At 37.4% G+C, this 22,826-nt stretch overlaps 1 protein-coding gene across 3 annotated transcripts in view; it reads left to right on the top strand.

Annotated features, from left to right (window-relative positions):
* The window catches only part of MICU3 (mitochondrial calcium uptake family member 3), a 94,227-nt gene that overhangs the window by 1,407 nt on the left and 69,994 nt on the right, over window positions 1-22,826 (top strand). The window lies entirely within an intron of this gene.

Raw genomic sequence — 22,826 nt, 5'->3', positions numbered from 1 at the left:
GCATCATTTCCTTTGGTGGAGGTTGTCAATGCAATTAGGTTACGGAATCTGCTTTATGGACTATCTAGCAGCAGATCACAAACACATAATATAAACTCCTTTCATACATGAATTTTCAAAATAGTAGGAAATACCCTCAAACCTCCACCCCCACCCCCTTCACACATACACATACACTTTTGTGGCTTGTCAAGGAGCATAGCGTTATTCATGATGACAGAACTTTTAATTAACCGTACTTGATCTAGGAACAGATCAGCAAGGTAGGGAATTCAAGTAGTATTTTCTTTTCTTTCTTAAAATTAATTTTACTTCTACAGTTGACATATGGTATTGCACAGTTTTTAAAAAGACCACGTTCAGAAAGCTAGAACTTTGGCTCCACCACTTGCTACTTGTGTCATTATGAGCTTCAGGATGTGTATTTTTTCACTGATTGTGCTAGGTTCTTAAGAGGCCTTTCAATATGGAAATCCGTGTCTAAAAAATTCTGTGTAATTTTCTTGTATTGTTTCTTTAATGATTTTTCTCTTCTGCCTCTTTCTATTCTCTTTTGCTGGAAATGCTGTTTGTTTGAAGTTAAATTTCCTGACAGATCCTAATCTAATTTTAATCATTCTTATATTTCGGTTTTAAAAAATATTTTCATCTGTTTATTTGTTTTTATAGGAGATATCCTGAGCTTTATCTTCCAACCTTCCTACTGAATTTTTTTTATTTCTGCTATTCTACTTTTTTAATTCAAAGAGCGACTTTGTGTTCTCTGATGTTCACGAGTTATAGCGTTCTATTTTGCTTCATGGCTGCTATATTTTCTCTTTGCTGTAAGGATATAAATTATAACTTTGTTTTGCCTTCTAAGGTTATAAATCATAACTTCGTTTTGCCTTCTGAGGATACAAATTATAACTTTGTTTGGCCTTCTCTATGTGTTGCTTTGTTTCTTCCAGGTTCTTTTTTATTTCTGTTTGATTTTATAAGCTTTTGCTTTCATTTTGGTGGTTTTCCTCACATATCTGCGGTTATTACCTGTGTATTACTTGAGAACCTCTCAGAAGGTGTCTGTGCATAACATGTCCTTTCGTTTGGTGATCTGGGCTTTTTACTAGTGTAGCATCCAAATGTCAGTATTTTATAGCTCTTTTCCTCTGATGCTGTTGAGCTTCTACAAAAAATAGGAGAGATGGGAGGTGCAGTAGTCTTCTGGAAGCAGGCACATGTGCACATATATGTAAGAGCACGTATGTTGGTGAGTATCTAATGATATACTTAGGTATTGTTATCTAATCCTCTGCTTTTAGACCCACTACTTACTCTGACTCCATAGCTCCATAGTTCCCAAGGCCTTGTCCGTTTTGGGATTCTGTATAGCAAATATTAATACGTTACTTCTATTTGGTCTCTGCAGAACTCAGGTAGCGCATCTGCTATCTTAAGTCAATTATCACTCCTCCATCTCTTCAATTTTATAAAAATTTTATAAATTCTCTTGAATGTTTTAGTTTTCCATTCTTTTCTCTATCTTAGCTCTTTTGTATTTTTACCTTTTTATACTCCGTTACTGTGAATTTAATGTGGTTAGGGGAAGAAGATGTTGAAAGAGAATCATGGGGTCAATCTGCCATTTTTCAGAAATATTATTTTACTGGCATGTGCTTGTAGTCCCAGCTGCTCGGGGCTGAGATGGGAGGATCACATGAGCTCAGGAATCCAAGGCTGCTGTGGGCTATTATTGCACCACTCCATTCCAGCCTAGGGGACAGAGCATGACTTGACTCAAAAAAGAAAAAGAAATTTTATTTTAAACCTGTGCTGCCACTTCATTTATTATTATTATTATTATTTTGAGACATGGCATTGCTCTATCGCCCAGGCTGGAGTGCAGTGTCGTGATCTCAATCACTGGAACTTCCGCCTCCCAGGTTCAAGTGATTCTTCCACCTCAGCCTCCCCAGTAGCTAGGATTACAGGCACCTGCCACCATGACCAACTAATTTTTTGTATTTTTAGTAAAGGCAGGGTTTCACTATGTTGGCCAGGCTGGTCTCAAACTCCTGACCTCAGGTTCCGCCTGCCTCAGCTTGCAGAGTGCTGGGAATACAGTCGTGAGCCACTGCACCCAGCCTATTTATTATTTTTTATTTTTCCGAACTGATAGAAATTACTCATTTTGGTGTTTAAAACTATAGCTAAGAATTTGTGATTTAGAAAGTCTCTTTTAAGTATAATATGCTGCTGAGCATAAGCCTGGCATGTAAATTAACCTGTATGTGTTATAAGAATAATTATATTGATGGAAGTGAACAGCAGTAACTTACAGAAATACAGTTCTCTTATATGATAGCCTTGAAGATTTTTATGTCAAAGACATTGTCTCTGAACTTGGAATGCCTTCCCTGGCTCCATAGATTTGTTGAAATATCTCTCTCTACTTTCAGATAATGACTGTTTTGTAATTATTTGTTCATTGTTTGTCTTCTTTACTTGTCTTAGCCCCTTAAGGAGAGGCACTGTGTTCGTCTTTGTCACATTTATGTCTTCATTGCCTGGTAAGGGTCCTAGCCTGATAGGCACAATATGTACTTGTTGAATAAATAAGCTCATGCTAAATATTTGTATGGAACTGAGAAATGAGTTTAATATTTTGTTCAGCTAAAGCAGTTATTTTTAGCATTTGAATTGGGACGACTTCAGTAAAGGTCAAAATTCCAGGCTTTGGGAGATCAGATCACGTGGGACTGTATTTATTTTAATTGTACAAGTTTGGGTTGCCAAAATTTTTTAGCAACTATGCTAATTTTTAGCAACTATGGCTTTGACCTTTATATATATTATAAAGAGATGATTCTGATTAGAACTCCAAAGTTTTAGCCTTAAAGCATTATTTTTGTTAGTGGGAAAAAATTTTGTTCTAGAACTGCCTTTTTTTTCATGCCCAGAATAAAAAAACGATTAGATTGCTTAACATACTTCATTATTTTACTTAATTGTACAGAAGACATGTTCTTGTTTTATGATTTGTTCGCCTTAAGAAGCTTCAAGCAACATATTTGAGTATTACTCTGAAGTGGAAAACTAGTTAGACAAATTTTTTATCTCTTTCTTATCTGTAATAATCGCAAATAGTCATACATTATTAAGTTTCCTTTAGTGTATCTTTTCCAGCCTCTTTTCTCAAGGCAGCATCTCTTGAGATGTGAGGATATGTTTGCTTTTTCCCAGAATATTGAAGAATTTGCCAGATGCATACAGGCATACGTTTTGCTGTGCTTCATTTTCTTGTGCTTCACAGATACTGCATTTTTTACAAGTTCAAGATTTGTGGCAACACTGAATTGAGCAAATCAGTTGGCACCATTTTTCCAACATTATATGAGCACTTAATGTTTCTGTGTCATGTTTTGATAATCTTGCAATATTTCAGACTTTTTCATTATTATTTTATCTGTTATGGTAATCTGTGACCAGTTGTCTTTGACCTTACGGTTGTAATTGTACCATGAACCGCACCCATATAAGACAGCAAAGAATAAATGTTATGTGTGGTTTCCTCCATGAACCAGCTTTTCCCTAGTCTCTTTCCCTCTCCTCAGGCTCCCTTTTCCCTGAGTCACAAAAATACTGAAATTAGGACAGTTACTAATCCTAGGATGGCCTCTAAGTGTTCAGGTGGAAGGAAGAGTTGCACATCTCTCACTTTAAATCAAAAGCTAGAAATGATTAAGCTTAATGAAGAAGGCATGTTGAAATACCACATAAGCCAAAAGATAGGTCTCTTGTGCAAAGAGATAGCCAAGTTGTGAATGCAGCGGAAAAGTTTTTGAAGGAAATTAAAACTGCTCTTTGTGAACACACAGATTATAAGGAGACAAAACAGCCTTACTGCTGAGATGGAGCAAGTTTTAGTGGTCTATGTAGAAGACCAAACCACAACATTCCTTAAGACAGAGCTTAATCCAGATTAAGGCCTTAACTATCATCAATTCTTTTTTTTTTTTGAGACGGAGTCTCGCTCTGTCGCCCAGGCTGGAGTGCAGTGGCGTGATCTCCACTCACTGCAAGCTCTGCCCCCCAGGTTCATGCCATTCTCCTGCCTCAGCCTCCCGAGTAGCTAGGACTACAGGCTCCCACCACCACACCCAGCTAATTTTTTTGTATTTTTAGTAGAGATAGGGTTTCACTGTGTTTGCCAGAATGGTCTTGATGTCCTGAACTCGTGATCCGCCCGCCTCGGCCTCCCTAATTGCTGGGATTACTGGTGTGAGCCACCGCGCCTGGGCAACTATCATCAATTCTTTTAAAGTTGAGAAAAGTAAGGAAGCTGCAGAAGAAAAATTGGAAGTTAGCAGAGATTGGTTCATGAGACTTAAGGAAAGAAGCCATCTCTATAACATAAAAGTGCAAGGTGAAGTGGGAAATGATGATGTGCAAGGGGTAGCAGGTGATCCAGGAGATCTAGGTAGGATAATTGATGAGGTGGTTACACTGAACAACAGATTTTCAATAGAGGTGAAACAGCCTTTTAGTGGAAGAGGATGCCATCTAGATCTTTGATAGCTAGAGAGAAGTCAATGCCTGGCTTCAAAACTTCAAAGGATAGGCTGGCCCTTTTGTTAGGGGCTGATGCAGCTGGTGACTTGAAGCTGAAGGTAGTGCTCATTTACCATTCTGAAAATCCTAGGGCCCTTAAGAATTATGCTAAATCTACTCTACCTGTGTTATGTTAGGGGAACTGCAAAGCTTGGATGACAACACATCTGTTTACAGCATGGTTTACTGATTATTTTAAGCTCGCTGTTGAGTCCTGCTGCTTAGAAAAAAAGATTCATTTGAAAATATTACTGCTCATTGACAATGTACATAGTCACCAAAGAGGTCAGATCGAGATTTACAAGGAGATCAATGTTTTCATGTCTGCTAACACAGCATCCATTCTGCAGTCCATGGATCAAAGAGTAATTTTGACTTTCACATCTTGTTATTTAAGAATTACATTTTGTAAGGCTATAGCTGCCATAGATAGTGATTCCTCTGATGGAGCTGGGCAAAGTGAATTGAAAACTTTCTGGAAAGGATTTACCATTCTAGTTGCCATTAAGAACATCTGTGATTCATGGGAAGAGGTAAAAGTATCAACATTAGTAGGAGTTTGGTAAAGTTAATTCCAACTTTCATGGGTGACCTCAAGGGATTCAAGATTTCAGTGAAGGAAGTAGTTGCAGAGGTGGTGAAATAGCAAGAGAACTACAATCAGAAATAGAGCCTAAAGATTTGACTGAATTGCTGCAATTTCGTGATAAAACTTTAACAGACGAGGACTTGCCTCTATGAATGAGCAAAGAAAATGGTTTCTTGAGATGTAGCCTAATCCTGGTGAAGATGCTGTGAACATTGTTGAAATGACAACAAAGATTTGGAATATTCCATGAACTTAGTTGATGGAGCAGTGGCAAGGTGATATAGTTTGGCTTTGTGTCCCACCCAAGTCATACCTTGAAGTGTAATAACCCCCGCATGTCATGGGAGGGACCCAGTGGGAAGTGAATGAATCATGGGGGCTGGTTTTTCCCATGCTGTTGTTGTGATAGTGAATAAGTCTCACAAGATCTGATGTTTTATAAAGGGGAATTCCCCTGCACATACTATCTTGCCTGCTGCCATGTAAGAGGTGACTCTGCTCCTCATTCACCTTTCGCCATGATTGTGAGGCCTCCCCAGCCATGTGGAACTGTGAGTCAATTAAACATCTTTCCTTTATACATTACCCAATCTCGGGTATGTTTTTATTAGCAGTGTGAGAACAGACTAATAGAGTAAGTGGATACTGGTAGAGTGGGGTGCTGCTGTAAAGATACCCAAAAATGTGGAAGTGACTTTGGAACTGGGTAGTAGGCAGAGGCTGGAACAGTTTGGAAGGCTTAGAAGAAAACATGAAAATATGGGAAAGTTTGGAACTTCCTAGAGACTTGTTGAATGGCTGTGATCAAAATGCTGATAGTGATGTGGACAGTAAAGTCCAGGCTGAGTTGGTCTCTAATGGAGACGAAGAACTTGTTGGGAACTGGAGCAAAGGTGACTCTTGCTATGTTTTAGCAAAGAGACTAGTGGCATTTTGTCCCTGCCCTAGAGATGTGTGGAATTTTGAACTTGAGAGAGATAATTTAGGGTATCTGTTGGAAGAAATCTTTAAGCAGCAAAGTGTTCAAGATATGACATGGGTGCTGTTAAAGGCATTCAGTTTTATGTATTCACAAAGATATGGTTAGGAATTAGAACTTATGTTTAAAAGGGAAGCAGAGCATTAAAGTTCAGAAAATTTGCAACCTGATGATGTGATAGAAAAGAAAAACCCATTTTCTCAGGAGGAATTCAAGCCAGCTGCAGAAATTTGCATAAGTAAGGAGCCAAATGTTAATCGCCAAGACAATGGGAAGAATCTCTCTAGGCAAGGTCAAAGGTCTTCACAGCAGCCCCACCCATCACAGACCTGGAAGCGTAGGAGGAAAGAATGGTCTTATGGGCCGGGACTAGTACCTTGCTGCTTTGTACATTCTTGAGACTTGGTACCCTGTGTCCCAGCCATGGCCAAAGTGGGCCAATGTAGAGCTCAGGTCATTGCTTCAGAAGGTGCAAGCCCCAAGCCTTGGAGGTTTCCATGTGGTGTTGGGCCTTTGGGTGCACAGAAGTAAGAATTGATGTTTGGGAACCTCTGCCTAGACTTCAGAGGTTGTATGGAAACGCCTGGATGTCCAGGTAGAAGTCTGCTGCAAGGCCAGAGCCCTCATGGAGAACCTCTGCTAGGGCAGTGCAGAAGGGAAATGTGGGGTCAGAGCCCACACACAGAGTTCCCACTGGGGCACTGCCTAGTGGAACTGTGACAAGAGGGCCACCATCCTCCAGACCTCAGAATGGTAAATCCATGGATAGCTTGCACCATGCACCTGGAAAAGCCACAGACATTCAACACCAGCCCATGAAAGCAGCCAGGAATGGGGCTGTACCCTGCAAAGCCACAGGGGAAGAACTGCCCAAGGCCGTGGGAGCCTACCTCTTGGATCAGCGTGACCTGGATGTGAGACATGGGGTCAAAGGAGATCACTTTGGAGCTTTAAGATTTGACTGCCCTGTAGGATTTCAGACTGGCATGGGACTGTAGCCCCTTTGTTTTGTCCAGTTTCTCCCGTTTGGAATGGGTATCTTTACCCAATGTCTGTACCCCCATTGTGTCTAGGAAGTAACTAACTTGCTTTTGATTTTATAGGCTCATAGGCAGAAAGGACTTGCCTTGTCTCAGATGAGATTTTGGACTGTGGACTTTTGAGTTAATGCTGAAATGAGTTAAGACTTTGGGGGACTGATCAGTTTTGAAATGTGATTTGAGAGGGCCCAGAGGTGGAGTAATATGGTTTGGCTCTCTGTCCCACCCACATCTCGCCTTGAATTGTAATAATCCCCACGTGTCACGGGAGGGACCCAGTGGGAGATAATTGAATCATGGGGGCGGGTTTTTCCCATGCCGTTGTCATCATGGTGAATAAGTCTCACAAGATCCGATGGTTTTATAAAGGAGAGTTCCTCTACACATGCTGTCTTGACTGCTGTCATGTAAGACATGACTTTGCTCCTCATTTGCCTTCTGACATGACTGTGAGACCTCCCCAGCCTTGTGCAACTGTTAGTCAATTAAACCACTTTCCTTTATAAATTATCCAGTCTCGGGTATGTATTTATTAGCAGCATGAGAACAGACTAATACACAAGGTTTGAGAGGATGGACTCCAGTTTTGGAGAATTTCTACCATGAGTAAAATGCTATCAAACAGCATCACCTGCTACAGAGAAATTGTTTTTTCACGAAAGGAAGAGTCCGTCTATGTGGCAGACTTCATTGTTGTCTTACTTGTAATTCCAGTATTGGGAGGCCAAGGCAGGCAGATCATGAGGTCAGGAGATTGAGACCATCCTGGCTAACACAGTGCAACCACGTCTCTACTAAAAGTACAAAAAGTTAGCTGGGCGTGGTGGCAGTCGCCTGTAGTCCCAGCTGCTCGGGAGGCTGAGGCAGGAGAATAGCATGAACCTGGGAGGCGGAGCTTGCAGTGAGCCGAGATTGCGCCTCTGCACTCCAGCCTTGGCAACAGAGCGAGACTCTGTCTCAAAAAAAAATAATAATAAATAAATAAAAATAAGAAATTGACACAGCCACCTCAAATTTCAGCAACCACAACTCTGATCAGTTAGTAGCCATCAACATCAAGGCAAGACCCTTCAGCATCAAAAAATTTTGATTTGCTGAAGGCTCAGATGATCATTAGCACTTTTTTAGCAATAAAGTATTTTTAAATTAAGGTATGTACTGTTGCAGACATAATGCTGTTGCACACTTAATAGGCTAATTGTAGCATAAACATAACTTTTATATGCACTGGGAAACCAGAATATTTATGTGGCTCGCTTTATTGCAATATTTGTTTTATATATGGTGCTGTGGAACTGAACATGCAGTATATCCAAAGTATGCCTGTAAATGGAGAAAAGTCCCAGTTTTTTATAGTGAGGGAAGTTAATAGACATGAAATTGAAGATAAGCTAATTCTATGTGGAATAGCATTGTTGTATGAGAAGCTAAATAGCTGATCCCCTCTTTTAGTTTCTTCAATCACCTCATGACAAGTCCACGAGAGTCTGGATGCCTTATAATGGCCTGACCATCTAATAGAGTCACATACAATGATTTGAGTAGAGATTACTTTTCAGTTCTATAAAATATTTGGGTTTAATATGACTTCTTAATTGATTCTCACATATAATCCTATATATAGAATTATACATACATAATTTGGGGGCTGGACTATTTTATAAGTACTAAGTAATATGTAGCTGCCCTCTTGCAGATTGAATATGTAATTTATCTCTAGTGATTTTTGAGACATGAATGCTATTTTCTACCCAAAGATTAAAGAAAACATTTGGGATCATTAAACAATGATATTAACCCTGTAAAATAATTTTATATATTTATGGCACAGCGTAATATTTTGATACGTGTATATATTGTTGAGTGATTAAATCAGGCTAATGAAGGTATCCATCATCTTGCATTCTTACTTTTTTTTTTTTTTGAGATGGAGTTTCGCTCTTGTTGCCCAGGCTGGAGTGCAATGGCGCGATCTCAGCTCACTGCAACCTCCGTCGCCCAAGTTCAAGTGATTCTCTTGCCTTAGCCTCCCAAGTAGCTGGGATTACAAGCATGCACCAGCACGCCCAGCTAATTTTTGTATTTTTAGTAGAGACGGGGTTTCTCCATGTTGGTCAGGCTGGTCTCGAACTCCTGACCTCAGGTGATCCGCCCACCTCAGCCTCCCGAAGTGTTGGGATTATAAGCATGAGCCAGTGTGCCTGGCCCCATTATATTTTTAACCTTGAATTTTTAAAGCTTCTTTGAGGAAGATTTATCCATTACGCTATAACATACAAGTCTTGTTTCTCAAGAGATTTTAATAAATCTTTATTTAATGACCAAATTAATTAAAAAATCAAGAAATAAATTGCAATTTTTCTCATTATTATAGTTCTTTCAGAATGTTGCTTTTACAGAATCATTTCATTCATGCAAATTTGCAATGGACTTTATGGAGATCAGAAGATCATCTAAACACCCTAACAGAAGGGGAAAATAATAGATGTCTCTTACCTTGTGTTACCTGTAAGCATTAATGATTGGATACTGAGTCATCGTAGCTTTAGCATTAATGGTGAATTTAGTAACTTACAGTTTCATGAAATAGCAAATGCAGAGATTATGTATTTTTATCTTATCCCCCATAAACATATGAGAAAAAAAATTCGTTTTCTTTGGAGTCATCCTTAGATACTAATTAGATACACTAATACTTCAGTATTAGTGGCTGGTCAAATGCTTTAATGTTTTTCTTACTTTTAGATAGTGGCACATGTAAAATTATATATAGTAGTCCCTCTGTATCTGCAGGTTAACTTTCCATGATTTCAGTTACCAGCGACCAACCTCTGTCTGAAAATAATAAATGGAAAATTCTAGGGTTTTAGGGGTCAGGGAAATGGAAGAATCAAGGGTGTTATTCAAGTTCTTGTCTTGGGCAACTGAGTGGATTTGCTGCAATTCACTGAGACTAGGCCTTCAGGAGAAAAAACACGTTGGGAATAATGGGCATAGATGATAAATCTGTAACTTGTATAATAGATCAAGGTGTCTTTTGGACAGCTGAAGGTAAATTTCCACTTGGATGCATAGGTCAGAAGCTCAGAAGAGAAATCCTTACTATAGAAATAGATTTGGGAATCATCACGTATTAAAAACCATAAGAATGGATGACATTGTTCAGAATATGTAGAATGAGAAGAGAAAAGCATCTAAGGAGAGAAATCTGGTGAGCATCCATGACTTAAAGTACTGGCAGAGAAAAGAAAGTCTGCAAAAGCTGAAAAGTTGAGTCAAGACAGGTTAAAAAAAAAAAAAGTCAGGGGGGCCATGGAAGTCAAAAAAAGATAATATTGTACTTTCAGAAAGGAAGCAGTCAGTTATACTGAAAGCTACCCAAGGAGGTCAACTGAAATAGAAATACAAAAAGTGTGCATTGGATTTAGCAACAAGGAAGTCATGGGTGATTTTGTGAAGACATTGGAGGTGATAATCAGATTACAGTTGGATAAGCTGAGTAAATGTGAAGAAAAGGTAAAGTGGACAAAGTGAGGTAAGTGTTGACAGCCATATCAAGAATTTGGCTCTGAAGAAGTGAGAGGATAGTAGCCTAAGGGACGTGGAATTGATTTTTTTTTTTTTTTAAGATGGAAGACCCTCGATCGTGTTTAAATGCTGATGGAAAAAAGAAGTTTAAATTTAAAGGAAAGAGAGAATAATTGATGTGTGAAGGACCCAGGTGGGAGTAGGAGATAAAAATTAAAGCACAAGGAAAGAGTTTAATCTTAGATAATAGGAGGGATGCTGTTTCCATTATGACAGGAGGATGGGATACAAGGACACTGTATATATGCTTAGTAGCAAGTAGTTGAAGGTGTTCTTCTTGCCTGATGGCTTCCATTTTCTCTGTGAAATAGGAGGTGATGTCATCTTCTCGGAGCAAGATACAGAAATATGTGGAGTAACTATGATAGAGGTTTGGGGGAAAGTGGAGGATTGACCTAGCCACTTTAAAAAACTAGACAACCATGAAATCTTTACATTTGTTCATGTTTTGTAATTGCAAGGCTCAATATGAGCTTTTTAACAATCAAAGTAATTTTTAACTTGCTCTTGAAATGCAGTTTTTACATGGTCACAACTTTTACTATTCTAATTTATAAGTTGTTGATGTTATCTCTTTTTTAATTTGTATAAACCTTAGTAATCTGATCTAATTAGTACTTTTTTTACCCATGATGCAATATTTAACTTACACAGCAAATGCACCAAACTTATAATACAATGCAGATTTTGTTATTTTTGTTTAAACTTGATAGACAAATTTTAACTAGATAATATTAGATCTCACTGCTTTCCTGTAATTGTGCCAAATGCTGAGAATGTAACTGTATTTTATGTAAACACTCTTGTGATAAAGAAAAAAGGTGTTTAAAAAATCGAACAAGCTCGATTTATGGCATTATCTATCTAGCATTAAAGAAAATGCCTAGTCATTTGTGTACTAAACAGGATTTTCTAGATTTATTATTTTCTTCCCTTTCCTCTTTAAGTAAGTCCTTACCGCTTTGTTCTCTGATGTACTGATATATTATGTAAGCTAAGTAAAATATGGAACTTCAGTGGTGAATTGTTTTATTGGTTAGCATAGTAGTGCTACTATAGCATAGTAGTGTTTTTGCTCATTAAAGAGTTATTTTTCTAAACTAGAAAAGTAGAATTATATTTTCTGCTTTTTTTCCTATTTTCTAATTAATTGTCTTTTAAGCATTTTAATACTCAAACTCCATTTCTAGAATTTAGAGTACAGGAAGTGTATATAAAAGAATTTCGAAACAATCCTTTTTTCCTCTGTGGTAAGGATGATACCTATCCAGTTGACACTGTAAGTATTGACTAGGTGAGATATTTGGATTGTGCCTTTTCCTCAAAGGGATATAATAGATGGTTTAAACTGCTGGTAGCAATTCAAAGTGATTTTTCTAACTGGCTTCACATCGGATCAGAAAGGTCCTTATAATTTAGGCACAGTTTAAGCTAGCTCCAACCTATTAAAGTTAGTTATTTTAAAATAATATCATCTAAACCCCTTCCAACTGCTTTAAAATTATTCTTACTAATCTCACAATAAGAGGTTACTTGTAATTGTCCATATACATACATTGTCCCCAGGAGATTGAGAAAGGTTTTGAGATATTACTATCATCAAGCTTAAAAATATAGTCATAAGGACAGTGATAGGCAGGTTTTGGACTAGGGCTTGTGGTGAATGGAGATCAGTGTGTCTTAAACATTACTTCCTTTCTGGACTCAATCTTTGTTGTCACATGACCTCCTCCAGACTGCTTTCTATCCAAATAAATGGGCCACATTAGGATTTTATGTTCTTATAGTAAAGAATACACTTAGTAACCTTTTGGTCCAGTACTGTGAAGATGTGCTATCAAATATGTCTGTCTGGTTCTCTCTGTCCGCCAGCTTTGTTGATCATCATAAAAGTCAAGTAAGAGTTTTGATTCAACTCTCTTATAATATGAACTTAACAAATCAAAGTCAAGACATCCTATTTGGAGAGAAAGGTAAAATATATCCGTCATACTTTGATTCAATATTCTAAATTTTGTGAGTTGTAAGTACAAATATTGGGTTCTAATGTGCATTAAATAGTAAACTATGAAAAATAGCCCACATATATGTCACCAAATAATTAAAATCCTGAAGTTATTCTGAATTATAGTAGTTGTTTGTAAATATTTCTAAAACTTTAGGCAAGAAGGCACACTTAAGTTTCTTGCCTTTTGCTAGCAAATGATAGGAGAGCAACAATTTGTGTCTTTCTTCCTATACCCACACCTCTCACACAGCAGAATTTGGAACGTGGTTAAAGCTGTAGATTGGGTTGAACGTTGATGTTCAGTAGAGTGGTCAAAATGGGAAGGATATGAACCTGAAAGTTCATTTTCTGAATGTCAGATATATAAGAGCAGAAGTTACTCAGGTAGTAGGAGTGTATTGTTTGGTTACAGGCTAATACAGAAGTCATAAAAACATGTCTCAGATATTTTGGTGATGTTTTACTCAGGAAGCAGTCTCTTAGGATCTACAGAGAAAGTAGCATTCTTAGATGGTACTGTGTAATTCAAGTATCTTCTTCAGCAGTGTTTTCATAATTGTAGGAGAGCAGAGTAGCTCCCTAGGAATTTAAAATATTTTTTTGGAAAAACAAAGCACTAGAGACAGAGGGATCAGAGGAATGTAACCTAGAAAAATTGGTGAAAACATTGTGGTATATTGATTGAGTGATTCACAGTACTACATCCTAGTCCAAAAGCAATGTGAGTCTTCTTGTGGTTGTCTAGCTTGTGCTTGGGAAAATACAGATCTTCCTCCTTCTCCCTTTCCACATGTCCTACCTTTACAGTGACCTCCTTGCCTGTTTCTCCTTGCAGTTGGCCTCTACAGCAGCTTCAGGCTCAGAGATTGTAGTGATTAAGGAAATAACATAGGCTGAAATCAGTGAAAGCAGGTGTTATAAAGAGCAGTTGGCTAGGGGTGGGTCAGGAGACGTGAATGAAAATCATCATGCTGCCATTCCTTACCTATGCTCCTGGAGCTAAGGGAACACGTTTTAATTGGCCTTCCAGAAATTCTCAAAAAACAATTTTATCTGTACTTCACTGGCCAAAACTTGGTCAAGTGGCCCTGTCTAACTGCAACAAAGCCTGAAAAAGGTAACTTTTATTTCATATGTCTGGCCAAAAACCAGGGCTCTTTTTTTTTTTTTAAAGGAAAATTGGAGAATGAATAATGGGAGGTATCTGCTAGTCTTTGTTAGATGAAGCCTATTGTGTTGAGAAAGTGACTTTTAAACGAAGTGAAAATGCTCAAAAATAAATTATGGAATACTTTGATGTTATGAGGTAGATAGATAACGTATGTTTTTGTCCACAGTTCGTGGTTCGTAACTACCGTAGTCCTTGATACAGTAAACAGACTCTCTTTCTCTTTCTTCTTCCTGCCTTTCACCTGCCCACAGCAGGACTCTAATCTGATTGAGGAGCATAAGACTCTCATTCCAGGGAACATCTGCCCCATACCCTGGAGAAAGGAATGCTGCACAGAGAGGTCAAGAAGAATCTGAACAGACAGGCCTGCTGGGTTTAGATCATACCTTTTTTATCCAGTCACATTTCAACAGGTTGTCCATGTTTCAGTCATGCTTATGAAGTCCTCATAAAAAGGCCTCATAAAAAGTCCCCAGTGAAGTCCCGATAAAAAGACCCAAGAGGGCAGAGTTTGGGAGTTTCCAGATAGCTGAACATGTTGAGGTTCCTGGAGGGTAGCATACCTGGGATGGAAAGGAAGCTGCGTGACCCTTTCCCCATACTCTATCCTACACATCTATATTAGTCTGTTCTCATGATGCTAATGAAGACATAGCCGAGACTGGGTAATTTATAAAGGAAAGAGGTTTGACGGACTCACAGTTCCACAATCATGGCAGAAGGCAAAGGAGAAGCAAAGTCACATCTTACATGGAGGCAGGCAAGAGGGCATGTACAGGGGAACTCCCCTTTATAAAACTGTCAGATCTCGTGAGACTTAGTCACTGTCATGAGAACAGCACAGGAAAGACCCGCCCCCATGATTCAGTTACTTCCCATTGGGTCCCTCCCGTGACACGTGGGAATTATGGTAGGTACAATTCAAGATGAGATTTGGGTGGGGACACAGCCAACCCATAGCATCTCTTCATCTGTATGCTTTGCAGTGTCCTTTATAATAAGCCGATGAATGTAAATAAGTTTCCCTGAGTTCTCTGAGCTGCTGTAGTAAATTATTTGAATCCAAAGAGGTTATCACGTGAACCCCAACTTGAAGCTAGTCAGTCAGAAGTTCTGGAGGCCTGGACTTATAAATTTCACTGAAGAAGGTAATCGGGAACTGAGCCCTTAACCTGTGAGGTCTAGCAGTATCCCCAGGTGCACAGTGTCAGAATTGATTGGAGGACACCCAGTTGGTGGCTGCTGCAGAACTGATTGATTGCTTGGTGATGGGGAGAACCTCATACCTCACATTTGGTCACAGAAGTTTTCTGTGATGATTGTTGTGTTGGTCTGAGAGCAGAGGAAAAACATGGTTTAAGCGTTTACAAACAAATACCTATTTGATAAAATAAATGTTTTGTCCTTTTGGTTTTGGTAATATAGAATCATTCATAAGAGTTTTTTAAATATAACTAAATACCACACTGTACTTATAAGAAATTGAGGGAAATTGCCAGGGACAGAAATAAAGAAGAAACTAATAACTGCAATGGTGTGTGAACTGTGACTTACTTGGGGGAGGAGAGGGGTCATGATTCATGGAATTCTAGGCACTTGGACTTTAGTGCTCATGTGCGGACAGAAAACTAGACCTTGGGAAGCTGGAAGTGAGATGCCACCTACCTAACACCAGAATTCTCATCAAAAGGATGAACGCGGAAAAAAATCTTATGTCTGGTATAAGCTGATGATGTGAAACCTGCAAATTTCCTCCTGGGCTCAGAGTAGGAAAGAAGACTCTTCTGAGAATGTATGCACATGGCTCCATACCACCTCATGTGGGTTCAGGGTTAGAACTTACATTACCCAAGCAGAGAAGGAGCAGACATAGCTGGCAGAAAGAAAAGCAAAAATTCTTTGGAAGGAAAAGCCCTTAACACTGGCCATGTGTGATTGCTACGGATAAAATCTAGATGAGAATGAGCTTGTAATCCAAAGTACAAAATATATGAAGTTCTGTGATCAAGAGTCAGTAAACTGAATGATTGGATTCCTAACAACTGGATAATAGGATAATTTGGTTGAGTCTGTAAATTAAGTATATTCAAAATGATTGAAGATACAGTGAAAAATTAGCATGAAAAAGAGCAGATTGCTATAAAGAATCAAATAGAACTTCTAGAAATGTAAATATAGCCATTGGAGGCCAGGTTGGCTAGACAGCATATAACAACTGTAGCAGCAGTTAATAATCTGAAAGATAATTTTGAAGAAACTGCACAGAATGTAACACAGAAATGAAGGTATGTCAAATACTATGAAATATTTTTATAATGTGGAAAATAGGCTGAGACAGTCCAAAATTCATCTATTAGGGGTTACAGATGAGGAGGAGAGAGAATGAGAAAGGCAGTATCCCAAGAGATAATGGTTGAAAAGTTCCCAGGAAGGAACAAAGACATTAATCTTCAGATTTATACGTCCTGAGCAAGATAAATAAAAATATTTAGTCACATTGACGTGAAACTGTAAAATCAAAGATAAAGAGAGGGAGGACAGACTTCCTACAAAGGAACTGCAGTTGGCCTGTTTTATAGACTAATCCATTGCAACACACAGAAGCCAGAGGACAGTGGGCTATATCTTCAGAAGTGAGAGAAAATAACTGCCACTTAGATTTCTATACCTCGGTAAGTTATTTAGGAATGAGAACAAAATAAATTTATTTTCATAAGAGACTGAGAGTTTACCAGTATCAGATCATCATTGAAAGAACCACTGAAGAGTGCGTATCAGGAAGAAATGAAATGAATTAACATAAAGAGGGGTGAAATTCAAGAAGGAATGGAGAACAAAGAAATTAGTAAAAATGAGAGCAGTTCTTAACCATTGATTGTATATAAGAACAATAATTATTATTTTAAAAGAAATTACAATGAAGTAGATTTCAAATAGTGAACAACTGATACACAAGATAGTAGGGCCTGATGAGTTAAAGTGTTTCATGGGGGAAACCAAAATCCCTTCTTCATGTCATAATTATCCAGGTGGATTAGAATCCTACATGTGATAAGTAAAACTTTGAGATATTTAGAGGAATATATATGTTTTGATGTTCGAATCAAGATAAAAAGCAAAACCTAGAATGGAAAATATTACTACATTTCACTTCATTTAAAATATTTAATAAAATAAAAAGAAGTCCTGGAATGGAAAAAGATACTTATAGTACATAGCCCTCACAAGGACTACATATCCTAAATGTGTAGATCTACAAATTAATAAGAAAAAGGAAACACAATAGAAAAATGAAATAGAAATTCCCTGGCCTTAAAGAAGGCAAAGGAGTAGCAAAATCACATCTTACATGGAGGCAGGAAAGAGAGCGTGTGCAGGGGAACGCCCCTTTATAAAACCATCAGATCTGGTGTGACTTATTCACTATCACAAGAACAGCACGGGAAAGACCCACCACCATGATTCAGTTACCTCCCATTGGGTCCCTCTCATGACACATGGGAATTATGGGAGCTACAATTCAAGATGAGATTTTGAATTGAATCTTCTCCACAACTACCACTTCTTTATTTCGTTTTATTTTATTGAGACAGAGATTCACTCTGTCACCCAGGCTGGCGTATGGTGGTGTGATCACCCCTCACTGCAGCCCCAACCTCCTGGGCTCAAGATACCCTCTTGCCTCCGCTTCCTGAGTAGTTGGGACTACCTCATACGTCACCACACCTAGCTGATACATTTTTAAAAAAATTGTAGGGACAGATTGCCACTGTGTTGCCTAGGCTGGTCTCAAACTCCTGGGCTCAAGTGATCCTCCCACCCCAGCCTCCCAGAGTGCTGAGATTTTAGACGTGAGCAATGCACCCGACCTGTCTTTGAACCTGGTCTAGGTGCATATACTCTGTAATGTGCTGGGAATTTATGAGCTTATTATGGATCCATGCAAATAAACAGTACACAGTTCTGTATTTCGGGGATGGATAACTTACTCCATTTCTTTGAATGTCAGCCGTTTTCTGTTCTTTCATAGGTAACTGAATATTTCAGACTGGGAACATTTCAGACTTTTCTCTTAGATGAAGAGACTAAATTTCTAAACAATACTCTTCGAGTAAAAATTTTAACCCATTTATGCCTAGTGTTCCATCGTATCCTGGGACACTGAGCCAGGAAGACTGAGGGAAGGGTGGTAGAGCATGAGGCAGTGAAACCCACAAGAAAAAGCCAGGCAGTTGGAATAGTTTTATCTCCTTGGACATATTTGGAGAATATCTAACTTATAGTGCCACAGAGGTTCTAGATATTTATAAACTTTGGGCCTGGAGTTGAATAGCCAAACACTATTTCTAGACCTAGCTAGTTAATAGTACATCAAGAGGTAGATTCTCTTGATTGTGTGGGCCAAGGGAAAAGGCAGTATTTGCATGTAGTTTTCATTTAATCTTTACAGTTTGTGGGCTTAGTATTTATTTGTCCACTTTATAGTTGAAAATGCTAAAGTTTGCAGAAAGTAAGTTGTTTATCCCAAGGTAACCTAACTAGGAAGGGATGAAGCTGGCATTTGAACATAGGCCAGAAGGGTTGCAAAACCCATATACTTTCATTCCAATATACCAAGTTGTGGGTTATGTGTTGTAATACTGAAGTTCTGGTCCCAGACCCATTTGTTGCCTGTGTGACCCTGTTGAAGGCCCCTATAGATTAAGTTTACTCTTTTGTACAGTTGCACTAATAATATATGTCTGCTTGCCTTTTAAAAAATAATACGCCATTCCAAAATTTATCCACATCTTTACATACATATATTCGTATAAGACATGAACTTTTGTTTTTTTACCCATTTTTCTACAACCTGTTTTTTTCACCCTAGTGTGTATCTGGTGACTGTTTCTGTGGTAGCACCTGTAGATCTACCATACCTCTTTTCATAGGCACAAACTATTCCATGGGTGTGCCATAATTTATTTAACCATTGTCCTGCTGCTAGAAATTTTGATTGTTTCTATTTTTTCACTATTGGAAACATGCTGCAGTGACTATCCAGGGATCTTAAGTACATGCAAATACTGAATTGCTGGGTCTATAGGTATTAAATTTTAATAGAAACTTAAAATTATTTTTCAAAATGGTACACTAAAATTTACTTCTACATGTAGTAAGTAATGAGCAGTTTTCTTACAAGTGCTGTATCCCTGAACAATATACACGTATTTTTGTAAATTTTAAAAATATGTCCTTCTGTAATGTATATATTTTATTTAATATTATATTTAGGAAATTTATACATATTGACACATGTACTTCTAATTTATTCACTACTGTAAAATATACTACTTTATTAATATTTCATTAAACTGATATAATTTCTATTTTTATTGATACTTTTGTGCAGATTGATAAATGGTCAGTTTATGTAGTCCCTGTTTATTAAAAACAAAATTAACAAGCACCTTATTCTGTTACTCAGATCCTTTTTCTTACTTGTCTTCTCTATTTGATATGTCCATTTCTAGTTGAGATCTATTCAAGTCTCAGCCATGATTGTGAATTGAGAAATTTTCATTGACATTCTCTAACAGTTTTTCCATTATGTAATTTTAAGCTGTTTAGTTCATGTGTGTAATATCTTTTTGGTGAGTTTTTCTTTGTCCCATTTAATGCTTTTGACTCTTAATTCCATGTATTTTTTAACATTCTGGGGAATGTTTAACTGTGACTCTTGTAGGGGACATTTTTATGGCTTTTTAAAAAACACAGTATAAGAGTTGCTGTTTTTCAGTGGGGGAGTTTAAACCTATCCTATTTATTGTGATTGAGAACATGTTTGCATTTATTTTTGCTGTATTATTATGAGCATGTGTTACTACTTTATCACCTGGCATTAGATTGGTCCAGTTTCTTATTATTTCTCTCCCTCTAGTAGTTTGAAAGTCATGCATCCTGTTTCTGGTCTTCAGTTGGTTACAAATAACATTTAAACAGTTTTTTATATACATCTGAAACTTGAGGAAAAATCAGTATCAGAAAATTTTTTATTCCAAAAAAGTTCATTGAACATGTTTTATTACATGGCCCACCCCACCTGGTATTTTTCTGAAGTCGACTACAGTATTAGTACCACATAGGTATTGGTTTTTTAATATTATGTTTTAATTTTTTATATTTTAATTTTTAAAGGAATCACCATTTAACAATTATTGTAAGCTTTACACCCACATTCACTTATTCATTTATTCAGCAAATATTTGAGAGCCTGCTAGAAGCCAAAAACTCTTCTAGGCACTGGGGAAACTAAAGTGTACCAAGTAAACAAAAAATTCCTGCATTCATGGAATTTATATTGTGGAATGCAGGAGACAAATTTTGTATTTCTCAGCATATTTATAACATTTGAAGGCTAGATGAGATCATCATGTGGGTAATTGCAGATTAAAAAGAGGAAAGGAGGTCCAAGGATTGGCCCTAGGGCAGTGTAGCTGGGAAGTACCAGCAAAAATACCAAAAAGGAATACCCGGAGGAATAGGAGGAAAAGCAAGAGAGTGAAATCTTAGAAACAGAAAATAAATTATTTCAAGGGGAAATGAGCCACCAACTGTGTCAAATGGTATAAGAGGAAAACTGAGAAGTGACCTTTGGATTTAGCAACAAGGAGGTCATTGATGACGTTGACAAGCAGTTTTGGTGGCATGGTAGAGGAGAGAGCCTTGCTGGAGTAAGATCAAAAAAGAATGAGAGGAAATGTAAACAACACTCTCCAGTAGCCTTGCTGTAAAGGGAAGGAGAAAAATGGCAGGGAGGAGAGCAAAGGTAGCTAAATAGAGACATGGGACAGGGCACTTTCTAAGGTGGGAGGAATAGCAACGTGTGCATGCTGAAGAGAAGTATACAGTGGAAGAGAAAAAAATAGGTTGGTAGGGCCAGGGCAGTATTGCTGAACCAAAGTCTGAATAGGCAGGAAAAGAGGAGGTCTACACGCTGAACGACTATGCTATACTGCCTCTGGTGAAAACGACTTTCATTTATATCATCTTTCAATCAAATAATGTGATGATGTATGTGAAAGTACTTTATAAACTTGTAAAGAACCCTATAATGTAAGCTGCTATAATAATACAAGTAGAGACTTAAATTTTTTTTTGTTTTTTAACATGATACATAATATTTGTATGTATTTATGGGATATGTATGATATTTTGATACATGCATACAGTATGTAATGATCAAATCAAGGTATTTAGGTTATCCATCTCCTTGAACATTTATCATTTCTTTGTGTCAAGAACATTTCAAATCTTCTCTTCTAGCTATTTTGAAATATATGAATTTTATTATTATAGTCACCCTACCGTGCTATTGAACTCTAGAATTTAATTTCTTCTATCTTACTATGTTTGTACTCATTAACCAATCTGTCTTCATTTCCCCGACCCGCACTCACCCTTCCCATAGTCTGGTAACTATCATTGTACAATTAGAGGCCTTAAAAATTATAAATGGTCAGTTGCTTTATCTAGCAACTTCTAAAAACTTTGATCTCAGCCAGGGAAGTACTATTAGCTTGTCTTCAGCTGTGTGTATTTCCACACAGACACATTTACTAAGCATCAAAACATTTCACTTAGAGTACTTGGGATTTTCCCACACTGGGAATTTGAGGTTTAACCTTTCGACCACCCAGCAAGCAAAGAAAATGCTACCTCTTTTATCTTCAAGATGCTTTTAAATAAGCCTGAAGCCATTTGGGAAAACCAAATGTAATACTTCCATGAACATCTTTTTAAGCTACTTGAATAGAATCCCAAGCAAGTCCATAAGATTCTTGCCCAGATAATATAGTGTAGAAATATAAATTTGCAAGATTATTTACTTTTATGTTTTATAAAAATGTTGGTACACTTGCCAACATAAGGTAAATCCTAATAACAAGTGCTCAGTTCCCTACATGAAATTAATACATTTTAAAATCATTCTTTATTTTTAAAATTTTGAATAAAAGAAATGTGTCTTAAAGAAAGTAATAAGGATGAGTAATCTAAGTAATTTTAGTGAATACAAATGATTTTAATTTTTCTTTCATTGTTCATTCTCATTTCTCTGTTTCATGGTTGCTAAAAGGTAAGGTATTATGCAGAGTAAGGTATTATGCAGTTTAGATAATTGATATAATTGTTTTGAATTGCCTCTTTTAGGGCATTATCAGCTGGTAGGCGTAAGTTTCTCTAATTGTCAAGTAGTGAATCCTTTATCTGGCATTTAATCTTGCCTCCCTAGGAAAACTAGACCTTACCACAGAGTAAATTTTTGAATTGCTGACCTGAAGTAACTCGAGCCTGTGCCTTGGCAGTGAACCTTTGTTTTCTGTTTTTATAGGAAGGATAATGATGTTGCCTGAAGGCCCTAGCCTCACTACCATAACAAGTAACATCTAAGTACTTGTTGCAAAGGTCTGAGTTTGGAAATTCCATAGAAGATAATTGTATTGACACAATATTTTTATTTCTCTTGGAAAGATGAGGTAATTTAAAAATGAAACTTTTGTCATTTTTTAAGCTTCTCATCTTAGTTCTGTCAACATGACTTAGAGCATCCACACAGTTACCTAAAAAGAATTACTTAATTTTTATGAAGAAATCATGTATATTTTTATTATTTCCATGTAAATTCTCATAAATAGCTCACAATTTTTCAATAAAACAGAAGAAATAGAGCTTTACAGAGGTAGAAAGAAGAAGATTCTCTAAACGTTTTTAGCAAATGTGAAAAGGGGGTCAGGCAATTCCCATAAAATAATTTCCTAGAAGGTGTAAGGTATAATTTCCTAGAAGGAGTAACATGAAATGGCAAATTTCAGTTATCTTTT

Source organism: Nomascus leucogenys, chromosome 4, assembly GCF_006542625.1.
Source record: "Nomascus leucogenys isolate Asia chromosome 4, Asia_NLE_v1, whole genome shotgun sequence".
Classification (NCBI taxonomy): domain Eukaryota; kingdom Metazoa; phylum Chordata; class Mammalia; order Primates; family Hylobatidae; genus Nomascus; species Nomascus leucogenys.
Note: the sequence above shows the minus strand (reverse complement) of the source record. Positions and strands in the feature narration are given on the sequence as shown.